This window comes from Bos taurus, chromosome 3, assembly GCF_002263795.3.
Source record: "Bos taurus isolate L1 Dominette 01449 registration number 42190680 breed Hereford chromosome 3, ARS-UCD2.0, whole genome shotgun sequence".
Classification (NCBI taxonomy): domain Eukaryota; kingdom Metazoa; phylum Chordata; class Mammalia; order Artiodactyla; family Bovidae; genus Bos; species Bos taurus.
Window position 1 is genome coordinate 55,918,629 of NC_037330.1, and position 12,556 is coordinate 55,931,184.

Sequence of the window (12,556 nt, forward strand, 5' to 3'; positions counted from 1 at the left end):
TTCACATCACAAATTATATACTCTCATTTCTATGTTCTTATGGATGTTTCTACTTGCTTTGTGGTGTCATTCACTTGTTTCTGTATATTGCTTGTATCATTTCTATGGCCACCTATGTACTATATGAGAAAGTCCAATATATTATGCTTAAAGAAAGAGTAAAAGGTTTTGACTGAGAGATTAAGGGATTTTTCTATATTAAGGTTCATAATTTTATCTCATGAATTTTATGATATCTATTTTGGTTCCCATGGAAGTGTTATCTCTAACTTAACTAAGTTCTCCATCAATAAGGTTTCCAGAAAATTAAGCTATTGGAATAGACAAGGGATTGATGTACTTTTAATGGAATTTCCCTATGAATTTATGCCTCTACCATAAGCTCAGGTGGTTAAATAGCATCTCTATTCCTTCAGTTCCTCATGCCAGAAATCCGGGACTTATTCTTGACATCTTCCTCTCTCTCCATCCCTATATCCTGTACATCACAGGTCTTATTGATCTGACTTTCAAAATGGATCTTGATTCCTTCCAGGGCTCCTTGTTTCTTCTGTCAGCATTCTGATCCTGACTTAGACCTTAATCATCTCACAAATGACATGGTTCACTGAAATCACTTCCTAATTACACTTCGAACTGTCTCTCTTGATCCCTCCCTTCAATCTACTTTCTATATAGCAGTAATGACAGTGTTTTTCAAAAGCTGGAATTTAACCACATGGCTCCTCTGCTTAAATCTTTTCAATGACTTCCCATTGCTCCTGAAGCAAAACCCTAAATCTTTACCATACTCTCCAAGAAGCAGTCTCTTAATCTTACTCCTTTCTTTTGGTGAGTAGAAGAGCTCTTTTATACTTCTGGCATTTTGTATACATCCCTTTCTTCCATTTTTTTTTTTTACTTGAATAAATCCTATGTATGATTCAGACTTCTGATTAACTGTCATTCCTCAGAGAAGAATTATTGGGCTCTTTTCCTCTTCTTAAGGTCCCACAGGGTAAGTATGTTATAATCAAGTTATTTTTTATTGTTATTTGTTTAATGATTATCTCTCCTGCAAAACCTTAAGCCCCCTTAAGATCCAGATACATTTTGTCATTGTATTTTCAGTAACTGTAACTGTTCCCAGCTTAAAGTAGTTGCTCAAAAAAATATTTGATGAGTAAATGATTGATGATGGTCCTTAGCCTGACAGAGGTAGCAATGGCAAATTAGGGCTAGTCTCTAAGCCACGAGATAGTTCAGTTTAACAGAAGCTATCCTGGATGTCTTTTTCTTAAATTGCTTTGAATATTTATCTAGTCAGAACTGTGGTCATTCTGGTCACAAAAGGGCTTTTCTGAAGTTTGAAGAAAGTCTGTGGTTCCTTTAACAATCTGGAGAAGTAATCAAAGTAAGGAAAGATGACCCAGTCCGACAAAGTAGCAGATGCCTGTTCCTGTTGTTTAATTCAAATGACAGCATGCGTGGGTAATATGTAATAAGCATTTATCAGTGTGCTAATAGTGTTCAGAATTCTATTAGGTGACATGATGAGGAAGCTCAAGATAGATGGAGTTGTTATATATTTTGTGTCTTGACTGTGCCTGCTATTAAAGTCAGTTTAGTGGTCTATTAATGTGTCCATTATAAACCCAATTTCTTACATTAGTCATTTTAAATCTCATCTGTCTAATAACTTAGTATATGTTATTAGCCCAAATTCGAACATTTTATACCAACTATAATTCTTAGTTGTTAAACCTGTTTTAACTTATTGGTGCCACATTAAAACCTTAATAGGTGGAATAATTGGCTCTCATAACAATTTGGAGTAAGAGAAGTCAAGAGTGAGTGCTGTTTTCAGATACTTGAAAAGCTATGAATGAATCCCCTTTGCCCTCTGAAAAGCTATGAATGAGTTACCTTTGCTTTCTACTGCATCTTCCCACCCCTGCTGATTTTGTATTCTCCCAGTTTCCCAAGCCAGTCCTAATTGGATCCAAACAGGAGTCATTAAACCTGGCATGGCTCTGGGGAAACACCTTCCAGAGTTTCACAGGGGAATCTCCCTAGGAGCAGGCAGTCAATGGTACAAAATGATGGGCTTTAGATGTTCTTGCTTCAGAGGGAAAAGCCTGAGGCCATCCTCAGGGAGAAAATTGATTCACCAAGACTTCTGAGTATTCTGCCGCCCTGCCGCATTTTAAAACTCTTCTTTACATTTTCATCTTATGCATGAAAAGCCACCCTCCCACCAATTTGTGTGTCTATTCTATTTCTTAAAAGCACCCAAAGCATCACCCCCTGAATGGCAAAGTCAGCTTCCCCACCCCCAAAAATGGACTCCTAGATTCAGGTCTTCTTGAACTGTAATCTTGTAGACAAAAGTAGGCCAGGTCAACATGTGTCAACGTGAGAAAGGATCAGATATCTACATTGCTGGACTCTTGAACCTATTTATCCTCTTTGCATACCTGCAAAGTCTCTGGTGCATCCTGTATGTCTTTGAGTGTTCTCTCCTCTCTAATTGAGAGAAGCAAAGCCTTCTGGGCTCCAATAAAATGGCTTTAGGAAAGCAAGAAACAGATGGGAAATAAATGGGTTCAAGTGCTCCAGGGACCCAATTGCTGCTGCAGAAAGCAGAAACAGAGTATCTAAACAGCAAAAGAGTATACTTAATTTTTGTCTTTTAAATTTTGCATTTGAATCAGTTCTAATGAGGTGGATGAAACTGGAGCCTATTATACAGAGTGAAGTAAGCCAGAAGGAAAAACATAAATACAGTATACTAACGCATATATATGGTATTTAGAAAGATGGTAACAATAACCCGGTGTACGAGACAGCAAAAGAGACACTGATGTATAGAACAGTCTTATGGACTCTGTGGGAGAGGGAGAGGGTGGGAAGATTTGGGAGAATGGCAATGAAACATGTAAAATACCATGTAGGAAACGAGTTGCCAGTCCAGGTTCGATGCACGAAGCTGGATGCTTGGGGCTGGTGCAATGGGACGGCCCAGAGGGATGGTATGGGGAGGGAGGAGGGTGGAGGGTTCGGGATGGGGAACACATGTATACCTGTGGCGGATTCATTTTGATATTTGGCAAAACTAATACAATTATGTAAAGTTTAAAAATAAAATAAAATTAGAAAAAAAAAATTTTGCGTTGGGACAAAGAAAGCATCATGATGAAGAATCAGAGTTTCTCTCTTTAGTGCAAATGACACATAGACTGAATTCTAGTTAATACCAAATGTTCTCTAGATTCTAGAGGTAATTTACTGATGGCTCTAACTGTGTGCAGGGTGAAAGGTAGGTACTAAGTTTGATTCCTGGCAAAGCAATTTTCTCCTACATTCAGAACTGTTTCATAGGGAAGAGTATCTTTGAAAGACTGAGTTTGAAGTCAGACTTGGTTTCTGACCCTACTGTTGCTATAACAAGAGCAACACACACCTAAGGTCTGCAGTTCCCTGCCCTATGCTCTCAGGTAAATGACTGACATCCTCTGTGAACTCAAATCCTTTCACCATCCCCATTTCATAATTCTCACCAATTTCTAAGTAAAAGTTGCTTTAGATTCCACTCCCAGGCCCTGAGGCCTTGTTCTCCTTTAAGTCCTTCCAGCTTTAATTCACAAGGCCAATGTAATTTGGAGTACAGGGAAAATCCAACCAGCAATACAGCGTAAGGTGAGCTCATAAACTTGGGAGAATGAATTTTGCCAAGAAGTCAAGAGCCTTAGTAAATGGTGTTCTTGCCAAAATATGCTGCTTTCTAGGAAACAATTAATGATAGTGTTTCTTGAGTTCTCACTTTGGGACAGGTACTGTTCTGAGTGCTCCCCTTGAATTTACTACTTTAACCTCCTTCCCCACCCCCACCCCCACCCCCACAATTGCTATGAGGAAGATCCTATTTTTCACTCTCATTTTGCAGATGAGGAGAGTACAACACAGAGAGATTGAGTGATTTGTCCAAGTTCACACTGATGTTGACCAAGGCTAACTGTCTCCAGAGCATAGGTTCTTAACCACTAGGAAGTCCTGTCACTTGAAACAAAGAGAGCAGACTTGCACTGGTTGCCTGGGCATTCTAGCTAAGTTTAAATCTAGCCTCATGCAGAGCAACAGGTCCAGTCGAGTTTTACTGATACACTCTCTGCACTGTAACTTGTATACAATGGCTTGAGGCTACCAGGAACATATCCGCTGAAGTTTATTGCCTGGCAGTCTAGGATTTACAACCTGCATATGGTAGTGGTGTGTTTTTAACATCCCCCTCATGTATATTTTCTCAGTGAGATAGCAAGTTTCCCAAAGATTTGTGTGTAGCCCTTTATTTCTCTTGTATATTCCTTATTCATAAAGCTTTGGGGCTTAGTAAGTGGTTTTGATTGACTTTCAGCAACTCTGCATGGTGGTCACAGTGATCATATTTGCAAAATGAAAAAAGGGTTTAGTTCCATGGTTCAGCTGCTTAAGAATTTTATTCCAGATTCTGAGGCTTTATTCTTAGTCTGGTTTTATAAGACAGCAAGCCAATAGACATTCAGTGTACATTTATTTATTTTTATTGAAGTATAATTGATCTACAGTCAATGCACCTTTTTTTTGTTGTTGTTCGCCATCAGAAAAGGCCAGTGGCTAGGTACAGAAGAGTCCAAAGGCAAATAAGACAGTGATCTTCAAGAACTCACAATACAGTGGAGATTAAATTAAACAACATGCCTCTCAGTTCAGTTCAGTCGCTCAGTCGTGTCCGACTCTTCGCGACCCCATGAATCGCAGCACACCAGGCCTCCCTGTCCATCACCAACTCCCGGAGTTCACTCAGACTCACGTCCATCGAGTCAGTGATGCCATCCAGCCATCTCATCCTCTGTCGTCCCCTTCTCCTCCTGCCCCCAATCCCTCCCAGCATCAGAGTCTTTTCCAATGAGTCAACTCTTCGCATGAGGTGGCCAAAGTACTGGAGTTTCAGCTTCAGCATCATTCCCTCCAAAGAAATCCCAGGGCTGATCTCCTTCAGAATGGACTGGTTGGATCTCCTTGCAGTCCAAGGGACTCTCAAGAGTCTTCTCCAACACCACAGTTTAAAAGCATCAATTCTTCGGCGCTCAGCCTTCTTCACAGTCCAAGTCTCACATCCATACATGACCACAGGAAAAACCATAGCCTTGACTAGACGGACCTTTGTTGGCAAAGTAATGTCTCTGCTTTTGAATATGCTATCTAGGTTGGTCATAACTTTCCTTCCAGGGAGTAAGCGTCTTTTAATTTCATGGCTGCAGTCACCAGCTGCAGTGATTTTGGAGCCCAAAAAAATAAAGTCTGACACTGTTTCCCCTGTTTCCCCATCTATTTCCCATGAAGTGGTGGGACCGGATGCCATGATCTTTGTTTTCTGAATGTTGAGCTTTAAGCCAACTTTTTCACTCTCCACTTTCACTTTCATCAAGAGGCTTTTTAGTTCCTCTTCACTTTCTGCCATAAGGGTGGTGTCATCTGCATGTCTGAGGTTATTGATATTTCTCCCGGCAAACTTGATTCCAGCTTGTGTTTCTTTCAGTCCAGCATTTCTCATGATGTACTCTGCATATAAGTTAAATAAGCAGGGTGACAATATACAGCCTTGACGAACTCCTTTTCCTATTTGGAACCAGTCTGTTGTTCCATGTCCAGTTCTAGCTATTGCTTCCTGACCTGCATACAGATTTCTCAAGAGGCAGGTCAGGTGGTCTGGTATTCCCATCTCTTTCAGAATTTTCCACAGTTTATTGTGATCCACACAGTCAAAGGCTTTGGCATAGTCAGTATGCCTCTAGAGGGATGGAAATCTGCCTGGAAGAATCTGGAATGGCTCCTTGGAGAAAGTAGGATTTAACTGAACTTTGTGAAAAGCAATAGAATTGAGAACAATATATAGAAAAAAGAAGTTTTAAGAATGATCACCCTTGCACTTGAACGGGGGTAGAAATTTCAGCCTAAGTTGATGTACCCATCATAACATAAAGTTTTTCCTATTTCTATCCTGGAACTTTAAGTGGGATAATTTGTTCTTCCAAAAAAAAAAAAATTCTGTATGGTTTAAGAAAGGAAGAACTGGTCATTTCACAATTTACTTGGAATGAGGTTTGGGAGGACTAAATTGTTAAATGCTTTGTATGTGTGAAAGTGAAAGTGAAGTCACTCAGTCGTGTCTGACTCTTTGCGACCCCATGGACTGTGGCCCACCAGGCTCCTCCATCCGTGGGATTCTCCAGGCAAGAGTACTGAAGTGGGTTGCCATTTCCTTCTCCAGGAGATCTTCCCAACCCAGGGATCGAACCCAGGTCTCCCGCATTGCAGGCAGACACCCTACCATGTGTGAAACAGAATGTTAAATGCTTTAAAATTGTATTATTTAATTCTCTTAATTTTTCTTATATAAGAAAACCAAGTCTTGAAAATAACAGTGACTTTCTCATTATCATACAGATAATAAGTGGCAGAGCAGAAATTTAAACTCAGGTCTGTCTGAATCCAAAGTCCATACACTAACAAAAAGTATACCTCATTCTGTCAAATTATCTGAGCTTCATCTTGCTATGGGTTCTTATTTATTCTTCTCTGTGAACACTGCATTTATAGGAAATTTTAAAAATGTCTAAAATGTATAAGTTCACTTTTATTCAGTGTGCATCCAAGTTTCACATTAACTGCCTATTTTTCTTTTCTTTTTCACCCCAAGGTTTTTTTTTTTTTTAAGCTAAAACTTTTCAACCTTCTGTGATCTCTTTATAACTCCCTTTAGAATGCATAATTGTGCTCGATCAATTTGTTAGAGGCTTTTGAAGTGTTAAAAAAACTACATTAAAATTATTTTCTTTCAGGTTTTATGTTAATGAACATAGGTGCTATTCAGAGCAAAGTCAGGGTGTCAAGGGAACTTTAGTTAAAGTTATTCATACATAAACTAAAAAAGGAAACATCTTTAGTGGAGGAAAAATACATTTAATGAGTAAGTACGGCACACAATTCCTCCTTTCAAAAATGTCAGCTTGTATTGAACCTCCATTCTAGATATCTTACAATTACTTTGTCAACAGAAGGTACAGCAGTGATGGATGACGCATTGGTTCTTGAAACCAAACTTTCTGTGAGTTACTTAGGCTGAAACTAAGTGCTTTTACATTCCAGTCTTATTGATGATAGTGGTTTTATATTTATCACCCTGTCATTTCAGTTGACTGTATCAGGCTCTTCCCTGTAAGAATATGGACACTAATGGGGTGTGTCCTTAGTGCTGGGAAGGGTCACAGATTCATTCTGCTAACACAGTCAGGGCACAGACTGTTTCCCATGGAAGCTTGGAAGCAGCTTTTCCCATTTCAAAAAGAGATCAGTAAAAGGGGCCTTAAAATGCCTTTGGAAATTGGCTTCTTACTGGCTCTCTTTTGACCATGACCCATCCTTTCGGTGCTGCACACAGAGGCATTCGGCTCTCACTAATGGAACATTACTATTTTGCTGCCTCCCCTATAATAGGAAGAATTCTACCAGGACCTTGGTGAGTCCAGGACCTGATTGCAACACTTTATTTATAAGAAATTCTGTCAAGAATCAATAATAGTCTTGGGTCTCAAGTTCTTTCTTTAATAATACTTTGATATGATTTGTCACAAGCTCGCCCAGAGTATCCACTAGATTTTATTACTTACCTTGCAGCACAGTGTCTTATCTTTGAGTCATGAGATCAGCCATGGGGAGACCTTTAAAAAGCTATATTCTTTACTGTTTGGTTATTACAGAAAGTCTATATGACTCAATAATATCTTTTATAGGGTGTGCTGTCACATCTTCACACAGATGTTTAACCCCAATGTAGATATACTGGATGCCTGGAGGCCATTTCAGTGACATGGACGTTGTTTTTCATGATTGGCTGCCTGATGTATCAATAGCAGCAAAAATAGAACTATACGAAAAAGCACTATGAAAACAATACCAAAAACACTACCACCGTAACAAAGAATGTTGACTTATTCTCCCAGCCTGACGTCTCTGACTGGATCTTAAACTAAATGTCCATTTTGACAGAGATTTTGTTTAGAGTCCAGAGTTTTAGGTTTTTATTTCCTGAAAGCCGCAGAAATTTGGAGATCAATTTAGATTCCTTTCCTGTGTGTGATCAGCTCCTCAGGTTTCACTGTACATCTCAATAAACGCATTCCTCCTCCATCAGTAGTGTGCTTTACAGCAATAGCTCCGAATATGTTTTGTACCCCTCAGCCGTGGAATTCGTGCTGCTGCAGCTAATGCCTGTTGGTAAATGCTTGGATCATTACATGTTGTATTTACACAACTGTATATTGTCAGCCTAGGGTTTTGTCTCTCCAATCTGTTTTTCTTCTCCGGAAGAAAATAGCAGAAAATGTACTAATATTCACTGCAGACAAAACACACACATACACACACACACATTCAGACACTCCCAAGGAGACACACATGCAAACCAAGATTTCAAAACGGTCATCATTTTGAATTTTGAAATTAGAGGAAATGAGGGAGAAACACTCCTTAGAAAGTTATTATTTTAGATCTTTCATCTGTCTCCAAATTGGTACTAATTTTAAATGTAGATTTTTTAAAAATTTTTGGTATGTGAGCAAACATTTTATTTTAAAAGTTTTCTGTTTTGTTCCCACGGCTGCTGCAGTTGTTGCCCAAGGGGAGTCTTCTCACTAGGCCAGTTTGGATCCTGGCTGACCCTGCACACAGCCTGAGCAGTGACACCCTACCCGGGCTCAGCCAGGAGCTTGCTTTCACTGCCCAGAAGACATGTGTGCTAAGTCGCTTCAGTTGTGTCTGACTCTGAGATCTCAAGGACTATCGCCTGTCAGGCTCCTCTGTCCATGGAATTTCCCAGGCAAGAATACTGAAGTGGGTTGCCATTTCCTGCTCCAGGGAATCTTCCTGGCTAGGGGATCAAAACTGCCTCTCTTATATTTCTTGAAGCAGCAGGTGGATTCTTTACAAGACATCCTGGCTTGATTTCTTTGCCTTCTCCAGCATAAGCAGAGGCAGTAAAGCCAGTAGGCCCTGGTGACCCGACTGCTGGCTCTGGCTGTGACCCGCCACCCTACTTTGTCTCTGTCCTTTCTTTCCGATCAACATGCCTTTCAGTGCAGACTCGGGACACTTCCCAACTCTCACTCACCTTCTCTCCTCAGACTGGACTTAGGCTGAAGCTAAGCCTAGCTCATGAATGACAGGTCTCTGCTCCTGTCACTGCCCTCCTTCTCAGCTTTCCCAAGAGGGAGAAGTGGTAGGAATGTTCAAGAAATTGCCCTGGACTTGACTCAGAATCCCTTGGTTTGCCTGTAGGATTGTGTCCAAGGGCAGGAAAAGGAATCTATAATTGCTAAATACGTACTGTATGCCAAAATCTGAGCCAGGCTTCTGTGTACATTAGCTCCTTTCATGCTCATACCATGCTCTCCATGATATAAATGAGGAGCCCTTCATTCAGAGGTTTTGCTGCCCTTATGAAAATGGGAGTGTGGGAACTGACCTACAGATTGAAGGGGGTTCGACTAAAATTCATCCTTTCTCTACCCAAATTGCCAAACCATGCAAGCTAGCCTCTTGCATGCTATCATCCATGGACCACTGTCCCTTGGAGATTCTCATAAGACTACTTTTCAGCCCATTCCTTGCATCACCTGTGCCCTCCCTTCTCTTCCTATCCAAATGCCAGCTCAGTCCTACATCTCTGGGAACTCTTCTCCAATGAACTGATTCAGGCTTTTGCTATTTTTTCTGAACTCTTTATTTTGCAATAATTATAGATTCACATGTGACTGTAAGACCTAGTGGAGAGATATCTCCTATACTCTTCACCCAGTTTCCCTGTTATTTATAGTATAGAATCACAAATGGGGTGTTGATACTGAAACACTTCACCAGCTTTATTTAAAATTCACCAGTTTCACAAGCTTTCATGTCTGTGTGTCTGCATGCCTGCACAAGCATGTGTGAGTGTGCATGTGTGTATTTCATTCCAGGCAACTGCATCACACATGCAGATTCATGTGATAATCACCGCAATTAAGATACACAGACGTTCCATCACAGGATCCCTTGTGCTGCACTCATACAGCCACAGCCACTTTCCTATCTATGCTTACCAGCTCCTGGCTGTCTCTCCTCAGTTCTCCACTTGTACTTTGTTGTCATTTCAAGAATGTTATATAAGTGAAATTGTATGATATGTTGCTTTTGAGGGTAAATCTATTTAGCTTTGAAAATTCTGTTCTTGACTGAAGTATATTTTGTATAGAATTATTCACTTATTTGAAACTAATTGTCAGTCCCCTACAACTTACCAGGTACTTTGAGATACTGAACATACAACAATGAACCACACTGACAAACATCCTTGTGCCATATGGTTGGGTCCTTATTTGTGGTGCAATTTATTGCTCTTGATGTATATTTCTTATCTAAACTTTCATTCCATCAATAGATCTTAAGCTTTCTGAGAGCAGAGAGCCCATCACACAACCATTCTGTTTTTACATGTGAGGCCTAGAACCACAAACTTTGACTGTAGACTTATGGTACAGGGAGGAGGAGTCTATAGAGATCATCTGGTCTGTTCTCCCATGAAAAGAATTTTAAGGGAGGGGACATTGCTGCTGCTGCTGCTGCTGCTAAGTCACTTCAGTCGTGTCCGACTCTGTGTGACCCCATAGACATCAGCCCACCAGGCTCTCCTGCCCCTGGGATTCTCCAGGCAAGAACACTGGAGTGGGTTGCCATTTCCTTCTCCAATGCATGAACGTGAAAAAGTGAAAGTAAAGTTGCTCAGTCGTGTCCGACTCTTAGCGACCCCATGGACTGCAGCCCTACCAGGCTCCTCCATCCATGGGATTTTCCAGGCAAGAGTACTGGAGTGGGGTGCCATTGCCTTCTCCAAAGCGAGGGGACATTATTGCTCTCCTAACACTTGGAAGGGCCTTGCACTAAACAATGACATGTAAAACAATTTAAACATACCAGCTCCTTTCACAAGGCATTCAGATCTTCAACACCCCTCACTCAGACAGCTCATACTGTCAGTCTCCATGCTCCCAATAGTAGAAGCTTAGCTTCTACAATTAGTCTGTGCAACAGATGCACAGCATCTTCTGAGTGAGATCTGCACATCACAAGAGAAAAAGGCTCATCATTGTGCAGATGGCAGCCTTGTTCCACTCACACAGCACCCGTGACTGTATCAACACCAGCCTCCCCTTGTGATCACTATGCAGTTCTTCTCTGTGTGGAGGGTAAAATAACAAGTTCTCCCCTTCCTCTTAAGCATGGAGATTTTGTGAGGACCTTCTGGAGACCTTGTGATGATTCCTTCAATCTGGTGCAAAGGTGGGAAAAATGAAATTAGTAAGCTTTGTAAAGGTTGATCAGCTTCCACAATCGGTCACCAGCAAATTCAAGTCTACAGAAAAATGAATTTCCAATGTGGAATGTGACTGTTAATAGATTCCTATTGAAAAATAAACCAAGAGAAGTGAGTTCTATTGTGAACCATTGTATCAAAAGTTTTGTGATTACAGAATTGAATTTCCCAGAAGTACATAATTGTTTAAATTGAGTTATTTTCCTCCTCCCCAATTACAAGTCTATTGTCTCTTTATTATATAACAATTGTTGACAAAGAATGGAAAGTTAAAACTTTACGGAAGGATCCTGTATTCAGTTTTCTGTGTAATAGAACTTCTGGAAACCCCAGGATACATGGTAAATTGATTCCAAAATATAACCATTGTCCTGATAGGATTCTCAGGAGGAGAATGCAGTTTTTATCTCAGCACCTTCAGAATACTGACTTGGCACAATAATCTATTTGCTGACTCTAAAATGATAGAATGAAGCCTTGTAGCAAATGATACATTGAAAAGATGAGAAATGAAGTAATCCATGAATCTGAAAAGATTCCTTTATTCAGTATATCATCTGTTCAGAGGATTGAGTTGTTGGCATTAGATAAAGCAGATAAGCTTACTAGCAAAGTGGAAATGTGGACTTTTTTATCTGGCTCTTGATGAATTAGCTGGCCTTGCTGGTGCTGCCCAATGTGCATTTTTTCTTAAGTTTTGTGTTTTAAGAATTACATTTTCATAATCACTAGTGCAAAGAGGAAGTTTTAGTACAATAAAATGGACTTGGCCTGTGATTCTTTTGGGTATAGTTTCGAATGATACCCAATCCTGAACTAACCCCAACTTCCACAACAGTTTCACTGTCTGTTCATCATTTGGAGCATTGAGTACAGAATCTAGCAGAAAGTAGACTGCTCTCTGCTGCAAGTCTAAGTGGACTTCAGAAGTTGTTTGGGCCTGCTCTCTCTGGTTGAGATTGTGAAGGAATAAGCCATGATTGTGGGAGGATATTCTATTTTGTTAATTGACACAATTCATGCATCAGATGAAGAAATCTTACGTTTAGCAATTTACATGTAGTACAGTGAAGAACTGGTGCTCATGAATGAATTATTTGGCTCCTATTGATTCTGGAAAGATTTGGG